At 39.2% G+C, this 12893-nt stretch overlaps 1 protein-coding gene across 1 annotated transcript in view; it reads left to right on the forward strand.

Moving 5' to 3' along the window:
• Positions 1-1496: 1496 nt before the first annotated feature.
• Positions 1497-12893, forward strand: part of DLC1 (DLC1 Rho GTPase activating protein) — a 267434-nt gene continuing 256037 nt past the window's right edge. The window contains exon 1 of the mRNA XM_072123882.1: positions 1497-1617. The gene's annotated coding sequence lies outside the window, so the exon portion shown is untranslated. The remainder of the gene's footprint in view (positions 1618-12893) is intronic.

Here is a 12893-nt window from a genome sequence, read left to right on the forward strand (position 1 = left end):
GGTGACGTTTATTCCATTGCAACGTTTCGGTGGTGGCACCCATGCTTGAGAAATGGAATAAACGTCACCCCTGATTTTTGTATTAAACAACCGGGTGCTGCCTATTCTTGGATACATTTATCCATCTATCTATCTATATATCTATCCAGTATATCCATGTGCCGTGGAAAAAAAAATGATATAGAAGTAGAGATGAGGATCCAGTTTTTGGGTGTATCCTACACAATGGGGCACATTTACCTACCTGGTCCAGTTGCGATCCCGCGGCACGTTCTCCGACAAGGATTCGGGTTTGCTGGGATTAACTAAGGTCCGTGCGCCCGATATCCACCAGGTGTCGCTTTACGCCAAGATCTGCCGGAGTTCACCTGCTTCTTCCTGGTGCATGTAAGTGCTGATATTGCGACACAAATTCTTTTTTAAATTCCGCGGTTTTTCCGAATCCGTCGGGTTTTCCGAAAGCCATCCCCACCCATTTCTGTCACATGAAAGCCGGCACCGATGCGCCAAAATCCGATCGCATGCCAAAATCCCGGGGCAATTCGGCGCAAATCGGATATGGTCGGGAAACTCGACAAAAGTGCGTAATTCTGACCCTTAGTAAATGAGCCCCAATGTATACATATTGCTGGATTAATATTTGGGTCCGCTCATCTCTAGTCACCAGCGATTCTGCACCAGCAATGTCTACAGACTCAAACGATAACTACCTACCATGTGCATTTATATGACTTTATGACTTATGGATCATTTTGCATGACTTATGGATCATTCTCACATCTATAATAATAATAATAATAATAATAATTCTTTATTTATATAGAGCACACAGATTATGCAGCGCTGCACAAAGCACAAATTGGTCCCTGTCCCCATGGGGCTCATAATCTAAACAACCTACCAGTATGTTTTGGAGTGTGGGAGGAAACCGGAGGACCCGGAGGAAACCCACGCAAACACGGAGAGGACATACAAACTCTTTACAAATGTTGACCTATGTTGACTATACTTAAACTGATGGATCATTACATAGTAGTGTATATTTGTACCGCGTTAGCCATGGAGAGCAAAAGAAGAGTGAAGAAATCAGGCGATACCTTTTTGAGGCTAACTGAGTAATGGTTTACACCCTGTTGTCTTCCATGATGCATTGGAAATACTCAGCCTCAAAAAGGTATCAAATCATTAGATTTGAGTAAAACCTACATCTCATCGATAATGTGTGTGAGGCCTTAAGGTCAGAGAACTATGGTACCTATGGGACGAGAACATCTAATCCGCCCGCATGAGTGCTGTTTATGCAGTAATTGGCTTACACCCTGTTGTCTTCCATGATGCATTGGAAATACTGCTTCTTACTTTCCCAGCCGGTGCTAAGCAAATGATACAATTAGGAAAGCAATCAGTTAAAAGCTGGTGATAATAAAGTTAAAGTGCATCCCATGTCTGTGACATCATTATCTCTAGGCATGTTCCCTTGTGCTGTGTCTGAACTACACTACATGACAGAGACCCACCCTAACTGTGCTGTGGATCTTAATATGATTTCCTAGCAAGTAGTGAGAAATGGAAGAGCAGTTACATGAGCAGACCGCCTTGTTCTGTGCATGCACAAAGGTAAGGACAGCTTGACTTCTAACATGTAACCTACTTCTATCATCATTATTCCTGAGAGTACCAGCTTCTGTTATACTTATATGGGGGTCCCTACATTGTATGTGTGCATTATGGATGTAGAATATAGGTGACATGTGGCTTTCGAACACTTGGAGAATCAGCAAAGCCCCATTACTCTACCTTCACCTCACTATAAGGTTTGTTGCACTTCATACTGGGTGCAAAAAAAAACAGATGTAGTAAAGCTAAAACTGACAATTTTTACCAGTTATCAATTATCATGATAGTTGTATTAGGGGTATCCTTAACAGAAAGGCTTAAATCATTAAATGTACCTTGTGTTATAATTTTCTAAAATTATGCAAAAGTGAAATTATCAATAGAGCCCCTGGGCCTGGGTCAATAAAATGTTAAAATGTGATGGTTTTACCTGCAAGATGTGATGATGTTTATCATGTTATCATATGCCAAAAAACTAATTTGCCATCTATCTGTACAGTAAAATCTGCTGTATCTGCCCATTTATAGAATAGGTAGGAATATGTCTTATTGGTTGCAAATAATTCGACAACCAAAAAATCTATTAGGCAGATCTGAGAGGAGTTGTTGTTGCAGCACGTGTTTGGATGTGAGATCTGATTCGGATGTAGGGAGCAGCTAATGTACTGCCTGATACTTTACCTGGTAGAATTATCTTTGTGCAATGTACTGGAATATTTTTGAGAATTTATTCTAATTTTCTCTGATATCCCTTCATAATGTCTGTTAAAAATCTTAGTTGCCTTGTACTGATTTACATCAACCTGTAAAATACAGAAGGTTGGGGAATTGGATTGTTGTAAGGGTGGATGAAGATCCCTCCTACGCTGAATCTACTCCACAGCCCATTGTGCTGTAATGTCTACGTCTCCCTGGAGAGACATTCATATTGACTGTCTGCAGCTAATTGAATGAAGAGGTTGAACTTTGCTACTTATTTCTATTCACTTAATTAATTGTTTTTCTTCTGGTTTTGTATTTCTAACTTCCGTGTAATAAAATATGCAGTAGACTTTGTGTTGTTTTGTTATCTTTTTTACACATCAATTTTACTCCCCATCAAATATTTATGTAAGCTTTTGTGATCAGGGCCCTCACCCTTGTAGTTATGTAATATTATATTTGTATATATCCCTTCTGATTTGTAAACCGCTATGGAATATGATGGCGGTATATAAATAATAATTATTATTATCGCCTTTGTTCTCTTAGTTATTCTAATTGTATTTAGAATACTAAAATCCTTTTAAATGGAAATGCAAAGTTCAGGTTCGGTTCTAAGATAACATCAATTGGTGCCAGGTGTTAACTCTTTAAATGCCACTGACTCCAACAGCATTTAAATCAATGGAGCGTGAGTGTGCCAGCTCTAGCATGCCGTGCGGTGGATCGCCGCTCACCAATGACATCATCATGAGTAACGACCCATCCCAAAATGGCTACACGCTTGCACTTCATTAATTTAATTGCCATTTGCGACTTTGCCAGAGGCATTTAAAGAGTTAAATCCTGGTGTTTCTGGTGGGGATTCAGTTCCGAACACATTCTTAAAATTTCAGCAGGTCTGTTCATCACTACTAGTAATAATATTTAACTGCTTAGAGCTGGACCGATTCCCTCTGTGATAAATTTGATAGAAAATGTGTTACATATGATACCAATATTTCAAATATCATCTAGTCATATTGTTATTTATTCTAATATTATTATTTTTAATTTTAGTTTGAATATTAGTAGTTAATGTTATTAAGATCATCTTATCTGAAGCTTGGATGCTGTTGATCCTTCATAATAATATCCATTCCTATACCAGCCAAGTTCGACTACAAAAATGATATTGCCAATCACTGCAGATTAAGCAAAGACCATTAGTATTCTCACTTTACCTTGAATGACCAACGTTTTGTGGTATAATTTGCATTTCTGTGTTACACATTAACCTCTTAGGACCTGTAACAAGGAATAACATTTTAGAGAATTCCTTTTCGAGAGGTGGTAGAATGACTTAAAGAATCAATTACTTTAGAGGGTATAAAGTAGCCAGACCTAAAATCTGGCTTAATATTAGAGTCCATCTGTCAGCTAGAATGGACTGTACCTTCCTAACTGCATAGATTTGTAAAGAGATTGAAATGATGGCAATGATAAGCCCTTTAAATAATTATTAGCTAATGGACATGGTTGGTAGGAATTACCATTGAATTATGGTGAAACTACTCAAGAAGATGTGTTCTAAGGAACTCTAGAAGGGAATTTATCTGGGGACTCCTACCCCTTGTGTCATCTCCACAATAAATGGGTCTGGAGTAGTAATGGGTTGGGGGTCTTGGGCCCACATTGTAGCAGAATAGTGTAGAAATCATCTAAGTACATCTACCAAGAGGGGGATGTCATGACTTGCAAAAATCACTGGCATTTGCATCAAGCCTTTTCTGTTCATTTTGCCATTTCTGAAAAATTCCTGTTTCAATCTCAATACTAATGAGTCAACTGGTGCACCCAGGGTAGTCCTTAACACTTAGGGCACTGCTTTTAATGCCTGAGCCTCTTTCATCTCCTCCCATTACTGCTCTCTGCTTCTAATAAGATTAATCCCCTGCTTATTAGATGGAAAGGGTATGGTCCAGGCAGGAATACCAGTGCTCCAAGTGCTGAGGCCTTGCTGGGGTGGACCAACTACCTAATTAGCATACTGATAAATATGGGAATTTTTCAGAAAACATAAAGGACAAAAATAATAAAGCTTAGTTAGGAATCATATTGCCTCTCCATGCAACAGGTTGCCAGCAGATTACAATGCCTTTGAAGGTGGTAGAATCCCTTTAAATGTGAAAAAGTTGGGTTCCATTTCAAGTTGGTGTCAAGGAAAAGGCTTGAAGACCAATTTACAAAACTCTTACAGTATTGTTTGTTTTGTAGTTTCCAGTAGATATTACATATTTTATCTTTGGTTGTATGTTTTCATTTCTTGTATTGCTCAATAGAAGGAATGGAAGCCAACAGTTAATCTTTTTATAAGAATGGAGAAAGATAGTGTCCAGCTGGCTGTTTGTCTCAAAAAATTTGGATGCATTTTGCACCACTAAGTGAACTTCCTATAAGAAAGCATAAGACTGTACTGTATAAAGGTTCACCAAGATTTGACTTGGAGAGTTAATAGTAACATTTATAAAAACATGTTACATGAGAGAATTTTATGATATTTCCACCAATTTTCTTTTGTCCTGTTTTATAATATGCAGATGTTGCAGCAATGAATGTTAGTTATTCACATATTACAAAGCAAAAATGTAGTGAAACCTATAACCCAAACTGATTTTTCAAAGCACTATTTCAGACTTCAACACCTTAATTAATGCCTAGATAACAACTGAGACAGAAGTGATTATAGTTTGCAACTACATTAAAATTGCTGATTTTCTGTTTTCCTTGTACATGTAATCTGCTGAACTGTCTTGTATTCCATGTGTAGTAAAGTAACACTCCGCATCTGTTTGAAATCCTGTGTTTGACCCTGACTCTGTTCTATAACTCCATCTATAATCTGCAATTCTGTTCTGGCAATGACCTTGGTTTGACCTGACCCAGACCTGTATTGGTCTGTCTTTCCGGCTTGCACTTTCGGCCATGTCTGTTCTGCCCTGCCCTGACTTCTAACTTGTACCTGGGATACTGTTTGATGGCTGCTTTCTCTGACCCCAGGTTCTCTAACCTGCCTTGCCTAGAGGTAGATGCCTTGTATCCTTCTTGTATTGAAATTCTCATATCTGTGTAAGTGTTAAAGGGTAAAACTGACAGGGACCCCTCCATATGACACAGCATAGATGAGGAATGTCCTATTCCCGGCCATCTTTGCAGTACCTGTGGACATCAGCGAAGTAAGTGGCACTCACCTGCAGATGTCAGGCAAGTCAGTATAGAAGGAAATTATGGCGTTTCACACCAGATGTGGGTTAAAATCCTTTTAGACTTTATTTATTCATCCAAATAGTGCAAAAAAATGGTGCAAGATGGAAATGGCCTACAAGTTTCAGGCGTACACTACGCCCTTACTCATAGCTAACAAGTGACTAGTGTTTAGACATATAGGGGCTCATTTACTTACTCGGTCCATTCGCGATCCATTCGGCATGTTGTCTGATGTTGATTCGGAGCTTGCCGGGATTCACTAAGGTTGTGCGCCCAATATCTACTAGGTGTCGCTGCTGCACTTAAGTCTGCCGGAGTTCACCTGCTTCGTCCCGGTGTATGTGAGTGCTATTCTTGCGACACAAATTTTTTAAAAAATTCAGCGGTTTTTCGGAACCCATCGGGTTTTCCAACGGCCACACCCCCCCCATTTCTGCCGCATGAAAGCAGACGTCGATGCGCCACAATCCGTTCGCGTGCGCCAAAATCCCAGGGCAATTCTGTGCAAATCGGAAATATTTGGGAAACCCGACGAAAGTGCAGTGTTCGGCATGGCACACACATAGATAAAAAGTTAATGATAATAATGAAAACATTGGTATAAAAACATACACAAATCCAAATACTACCACCCATATAGCGGAAATCCAGATCTTATAAGAAAAATACAGGACAAAAAAACAATATTTAAGCTGATAAACCAAAAAAAAATGAATAAATGAGAAGTGTATGGAGCACTTAGGCAAGCCATGAGCAACCGCACATGGCCCATTGCTTGCTGCAAAATGCACATGTTCAAAATCATGAGGCTTTCAAGAGTATTTGTCATTTTAGGTGACTACTGTATATGTTTACTGAGATGAACCTTCCTCTTTTTTCTTTAGAATATACAGGACCAGTTTGGAGAAAATAAAAGTAATGAGAATTTAATAAAGGACCTGCCAGGTCCATTGGTTTAGTGTCCCAAATCGCCCTTGATCAAAAACCTTTTTATTTACCTATAGATGGGTTTGTTGCAAGGCACAAATGAGATTTCATGCTAAATAATGTACAAACACCATATTTTAGAAACAGTTCCTTTAGTTGGATGTGGTTGAGTTAGCCCTAGAGCAAATACAGTACATTACAAAAACCTCTGCTTTTAGCAAGTTAAAGGTTCAGAGTAGATACAGAGAAAGGAAATATTTTAATGAAAGACTTCAGTGTGTGTAGGAAATGTAAGGAGAAGGAGGTTAAAAAGTCTTTGGAAAGAGTGAGTTATTCTGTACTTTTGATTATGACTAATTCTACAAGTTTGACCTTCCTCTTGGAATAACCCATAACTGATGTAATGAAGGGATAGACGGTACAGATTGTTGGACATTATTGTTGTGGACCTTTCCAACGTTGTGGTCTAGGCATATATTTAAAATTCTGAGACAAGCTGCTTTCCATCAGTCATTTTAAACTATCACATCAGCAACTTCTACATCTCTCTCCTGGACTCTCCATCTGGCATGTTTTTTTGTGATGCCTTGTTGAAATTATAATGTTGGTCTTCTCTTTAGTGGCGTTGTTCAACATTAGACCTCAAGACCCCTGTCAGGTCAGTTTTAAAGCATTTCCCCCCCCAAAAAAAAACACCTGGGTCAATTACTAATGTAGTGACATGCTAAGTCATTTGTGTAGTTTTCTGAAAACTTGACCTTTTGAGAATCTTTGAGTGGCATACAAGTTTGGATACAAATTTGTGTTAGGACAGGTTTTCGTTCTTGGTATTTCCCCTCAGTATCAGTCCCTACAAAATAAAGGCCTAATAAAAGTTATAGAATGTCCTTTTCCAAGTGGCAGGATATAGAACTGTAGGTTTTCTATAGTTATTATAGAAATATTCTACTAAATGCCATAAAACTTTGTCAAGATTGAACACATTTTTAAAGGGGTTTTTAAAATGCCCTCACAGAAGAGGTGTGAAAGGGGGGGTGTGGCTATCATATGGTAAATATCCCCCCTAGACCATATTTAGTGCCATGCATTGCCAATATGTATAGTAGCAGAAGCATTGCCAAATATTGCCATGCAGTGGCCATTAGATTGTCACTAGAGATGGTCGAGTATTAGCATACTCGGACCGGCTCGTTGCTCGGACGAGTATCTCGCCGGCTCGAGATTGAGCATTAAATGAATAAAAGACAGTGAAGAACAGTGTTTACAGTGAAGAATAACACATTAAACATGTTTACAGATGTTTTCCTTGTAAGAACACATTGAAATAACACTATTCTTCACTTTCCAGGTGTTCGCGCGTGTCTTCCGCTAAGTTAGGAGTTGTGCATGAACATCTTGAATGTGAAGAATAGTGTTCTTTCAATGTGTTCTGCACTTAAATGGTCCTGTGTTCACTGTTTTCACTGTTTTTATTCTATTCTTCACATTCCACATGTTCGTGCACATCTCCTAACTTAGCAGAAGACCTGCAAACTGTTTTAATGTGTTCTTTCAGTGAAAAAATGCTCGGGTCTCCCATTGACTTTAATGGGGTTCGTTATTCGATACGAGCACTCGAGCATCGGGAAAAGTTTGTATCGAATAACGAGCACCCGAGCATTGTAGTGCTCGCTCATCTCTAATTGTCACCCTTGGGTAAGGAGTGAGCAATAGAGGAACCTTCCTCTGATAAATTTTGCAGAGTTCAGAATCAAAGTCAGTGGAAACTATCTAGCTAGCTTGCCCTAGTAACATTTTCTGTTGTAAAAGAGACATATCAATTGATGGTGTTTAAACTGAGCTGAGAGAACGCCACATGAGTTGTCCTGGCAGAATACAGCGTCTTTGCTATAGGCCATCTTTGTGGATCTCGTAGATCCTATTGTCCCCGTGAGCCTAATGATGTGTTGATAGATGACAGCTGGAGCCATGACAATCAATCCGTTGCATAATTGTTGACGTGATTGGCGCCACAGTCACCTATCATGTCACTTTACCTGCATATATACCAAGATTTATATCCAGATGGTTACAGAACCCTTTATCCTGTTTCTGAACTTCCTATTGTTAAATGTGATCCTTTAAAAGTGTATTTTATCCTAGTAGCTATAAAAGTATTAATGGCATCATGGTGCCCCCTCTTTTACCTCTTATTATAAGCCCACCTTCATTTTTCTATACCTTTGTCTGATATCTTAGGCAAAGTGTATTTAGCTAAGGAAAATAATTGAATAGCTGGTATTTAGCGCTACAAGATAAGTGTATTACAATGGTTATATTGTTCACCTTAATATCAAACATTGCACTATAGGTTTGGAGATATTGCATAACGGGACCGTATTGAAATAAAAACGCCATTGTTTCATTATACGTGGCTACATTAAACATCCAGAATTTGAAAAAGCTGTAAAAACAGCTTTTATCATTGTCAATCTTTCTAGTTTAAAAGGGGACTGTACTATATTTTGAACAATCGTGGCAGTCAATGTAAGTCATTTTGGAAATATGAGAAAGAAAATGGTTTACTAAGCAAAATTCTGCAGAATAATTCTCTGTTCAGGAATACCAGAAGAAGACTGTGACTTGCCAAAAAAAATACCAAGCAAGAAAAAAAAAGAGGAAGAAAGCATCACTTAGGTATGAATAGGATATTTATGCTCCTTGGTCTGGCGGAAATCTTTTATGTCTAATCTGTGAAATTAACTTTGTTTCGCTAATAACAGCTAATTGGTTGTCATTGGGAGATAAAGTTGTGACATTGAAATAAGCTTCCTCTCATGTATTTCCATTTATATATCTGACTTTTTAGGATGCTTCACCATTCATTCACATTACCTGTCTGCATGGTTAGGATGTGCCCATGTATCACGAGCCTTAAGTGGAGCCACAACTCGAAACACTTGGCCACCAATGCAAAATCTGAAGAAGGGCTTTTAAAGGGAACCTGTCACCAGCAGAAATTGACCTAATAAATCACTACCAGTATGTTGCCAAGCAGCTGAACACCTTCTAGAGTATGTATATTCCATGGCCCAGCATGGTGTATATTTGGTAGTATAAAGTCAAGAAAGCGGAGAGTTTCACACTGAGGTCAAGCTCTCCTCACTTCACAATGCCCTATTCACTGTAATTGATGGTCATACACCCAGACACATCACTAACCAGATTTCCTTCATTCTGAGGTGAGGAGAGCTTGACTTCAATGCTGAGGTCTCCGCCTCCGTGACCTTATATAACCAATTTACATCTCACTTCAAAGTTGATTTTCTTAATGATGCCACCACACTAGGCCATGAAAGAAACATAATCTGGAAAGTGTTATTCTGCTTCATAACATACCAGTCACGGTTAATGAAGTCAATTTCTGATGACAGGTTCCCTCTGTCATCCCTCTGTATCTAAGCTGTAGTGTGTCTTAGGCCTCATACATACAAACTGATGCTTGTCCAGGCGCAGCTTGGTGCAGGAGAGAAGAGGGGTGAGCACTCCTCACCCCAACATACAGTTGGCAACCGCTGCTTCTGGTACTAGCTCCATTTAGCAGCAAGTGCCAGAAGCATGACGTAATAGTACTGCAAAATGTGGGAACGCACCTCCTGTCACTCAGTACTACTAGGTCAAATGTCGGGAAGGGGTTAAAGAATATCAACTAGATAAGTACCTTGTACCCAGTATTTGAGACAAAAGTTGTTTTATTCTTCTGGAAATCACTACTCAAGAAAGTTGATGACAGCTGAATTACATAGAGTTATGCAAACAGATCTGGCAAATGTACGTTTCAGTAATACTGGAACATATGTGTGGAAGGATGGAAAAGACTGTTGGGACCATTTAGATTATATGACAAGCATAATTAATGATGAAACCTAAGAAAACCCATATGCTTTGATTATGAAGGGACAATTTACCTAAAAATTAAGATTAAGTCATTCGGCAGGATTTTATAAAGGTCAACAGTCTTACTGAAATCCTGCAGCGTATATGACTAATTGGTGGGCCTTACCTTATGGGGTGTAAGTTGTTTTTGTGTTCTCCTATTGTCGCAAGGGAATTGTATCTTATGGATAAAAATATACTTTTTCATCCATTAACATAACAGAAACCTTAATGAAAACCTTTGTAGTCAAGTAGCGGTAGTACCCAGCATTGCCCAGGTTAGGAGCTATAACAAAATAGATTGGGTTAACAAAAAATATTTTATACATAAAAATCACAAACCAAGGACAGAAATCTGCTCTGCCACTGTATCAGCCCGTGTTCACACTACCTTCCCTTGGTCCAGTAGCTGGGCTGTTTCTCCTGGCAGGAGCACTACAGCAATTTGGGTTCTTAGCAGGCAGCCCTGCAGTTGTGTGAAGTGCTTGCAAATATTAGACTGCATCTCTGCAGGGTGTGCCTATCACAGATGATAAAAAGGCAGATTAATACTCCATTAACATCCAGAGCTTCTGTCACCGTAGATTCTGTAACAGTAGATAGATGATTGCAGCATTGGATGTGACTGGCGTATCAGAAATTAAATAACAATAGATAGATGATTACAGCTCTGGATGTGACTGGAGTAGAGCTACGGTCATCTGAGATCATATAATGGTAGATAATTGCAGCATTCAATGTATTTGGAATATCAGCAGTACTATAACAATAGATAGATGATTACAGCTCTGGATGTGACTGGAGTATCAGTGATATTATAATGTCATAAAAGATATTCCAGTCACATTCAGAGTCTTAGATGATATAACAGTAGATAGATGATTGAAGCTCTGTATATGACAGGAGTATCAGAAATTATCAAACAATAGATTGATGATTGCAGCTCTGGATGTGACTGAAGTATCAAAGAGGGTCTAATGGCAGATATAAGACTACTGCTCGTGATGTGACTGGCGTATCCAATACTATATTATGGGAGCTTGATACTCCAGTCACATTCAAAGCTGCAGTAATCTAAGATGATATAATGAGAGATAAATGATTGTATCTCTGGGTGTAACTGAAGTCTCTGAATTTATACAACAATAGAGATGATTGCAGCTCTGGATGTGACTGGAGTACAGCTCTGGAAGTGACTGGGGTATCAGAGAAAATATAATGGCAAGAATAATACTGCAGCTCTGGATGTGCCTGGAGTGTTAGAGATGATATAACCTCCTATTGATACTCCAATCACATACAGAGATTAAGTTATTTGTGATGATATAACAGTAGATAGATGATTAAAACTTTGGATGTTAATCTTATATTCATAAATACAATCATAAGGTACTGGCAGGGGAATTACTAATGGACATTTAAAGATCACAAGACCCTCCATCTGCAGCCATTTTATGGACTAGAACTTCTCTTTGATGAGGTAAAAGTGAGGAGTCTTCTCTTTTAGTGGAGCATGACAATGATAGCCTCATCGCAAATATGAAGCTAACCTAGCTAAATTGTGTATATTGTTACAATTAAAATGATATTCATTTTAAAGATTCTTATATAATGCAGTGAGAGAACAGCTGAGATGGACTGGAAGGACAGACAAGGACAGTGAGCTTTAAAGGGAACCTGTCACCAGGAGCTTAATTTTCACTAAAGACAGGTTGCAGGAGCCCATTACAGCTTGATTGCAAATATGTCTTTCTGCTGTTTGTAAGCATTTGCATTACAATATAATTGTGTCTTATAACTTACCGGCTTCCTGACAAAATCCTCTGTTTAGTCCCAGGTGTTGGGCTTTGGTTTGGATGCATTTCAAAAAACAACACATGACTTGGCTGCGCTTTTCACTACACAGTCCCCACCTTTGTGCTACTATACAACCCCTCCCTCCCCCACTGATGTCAGTTCACCACACTGTGCAGCAGCAGGAGGAAGGAGATGTATAGCAGCACAAAGGTGGGGCTGAGAGCTGAGGAGTGAGCAGCACTGAAAAGTCACATTGTTTTTTTAAATGCATCCAAACCAAAGCCAATCCCTGGGATTTAGCAGAAGATTCGGTCAGGAAGCCAGTTAACGCATACAATTATATAGTAGTGCAAATGCTTAGAGAAAGCAGAAAGACATATTAGCAATGCAGCTGTAATGGGCTCCTGCAACCTGAAAAAGGGGTCCCTGGAGACAGATTCCCTTTAAGGATAAATCCTCTTACCAGCTGTCCCTACATAATTGTCCTATCTACCGTAAATGGCCAGTGACAACTGGCATGCCACTTCTGCTCCATTAATCTTGATCGAGCTGACAGAAATTGACAAGCGCCACGCTCACCGATCTCCGTCAGCTCCACAGAGATTAATAGAGATGAACAGTCATGCACGGCCGTCTGCTCCATTAATCTGATGGACCTCTCATTTTTGCGATCTGCGAGGGGGTCTCTG

The sequence above is a fragment of the Engystomops pustulosus genome, chromosome 1 (genome assembly GCF_040894005.1).
Source record: "Engystomops pustulosus chromosome 1, aEngPut4.maternal, whole genome shotgun sequence".
NCBI classification, from domain to species: domain Eukaryota; kingdom Metazoa; phylum Chordata; class Amphibia; order Anura; family Leptodactylidae; genus Engystomops; species Engystomops pustulosus.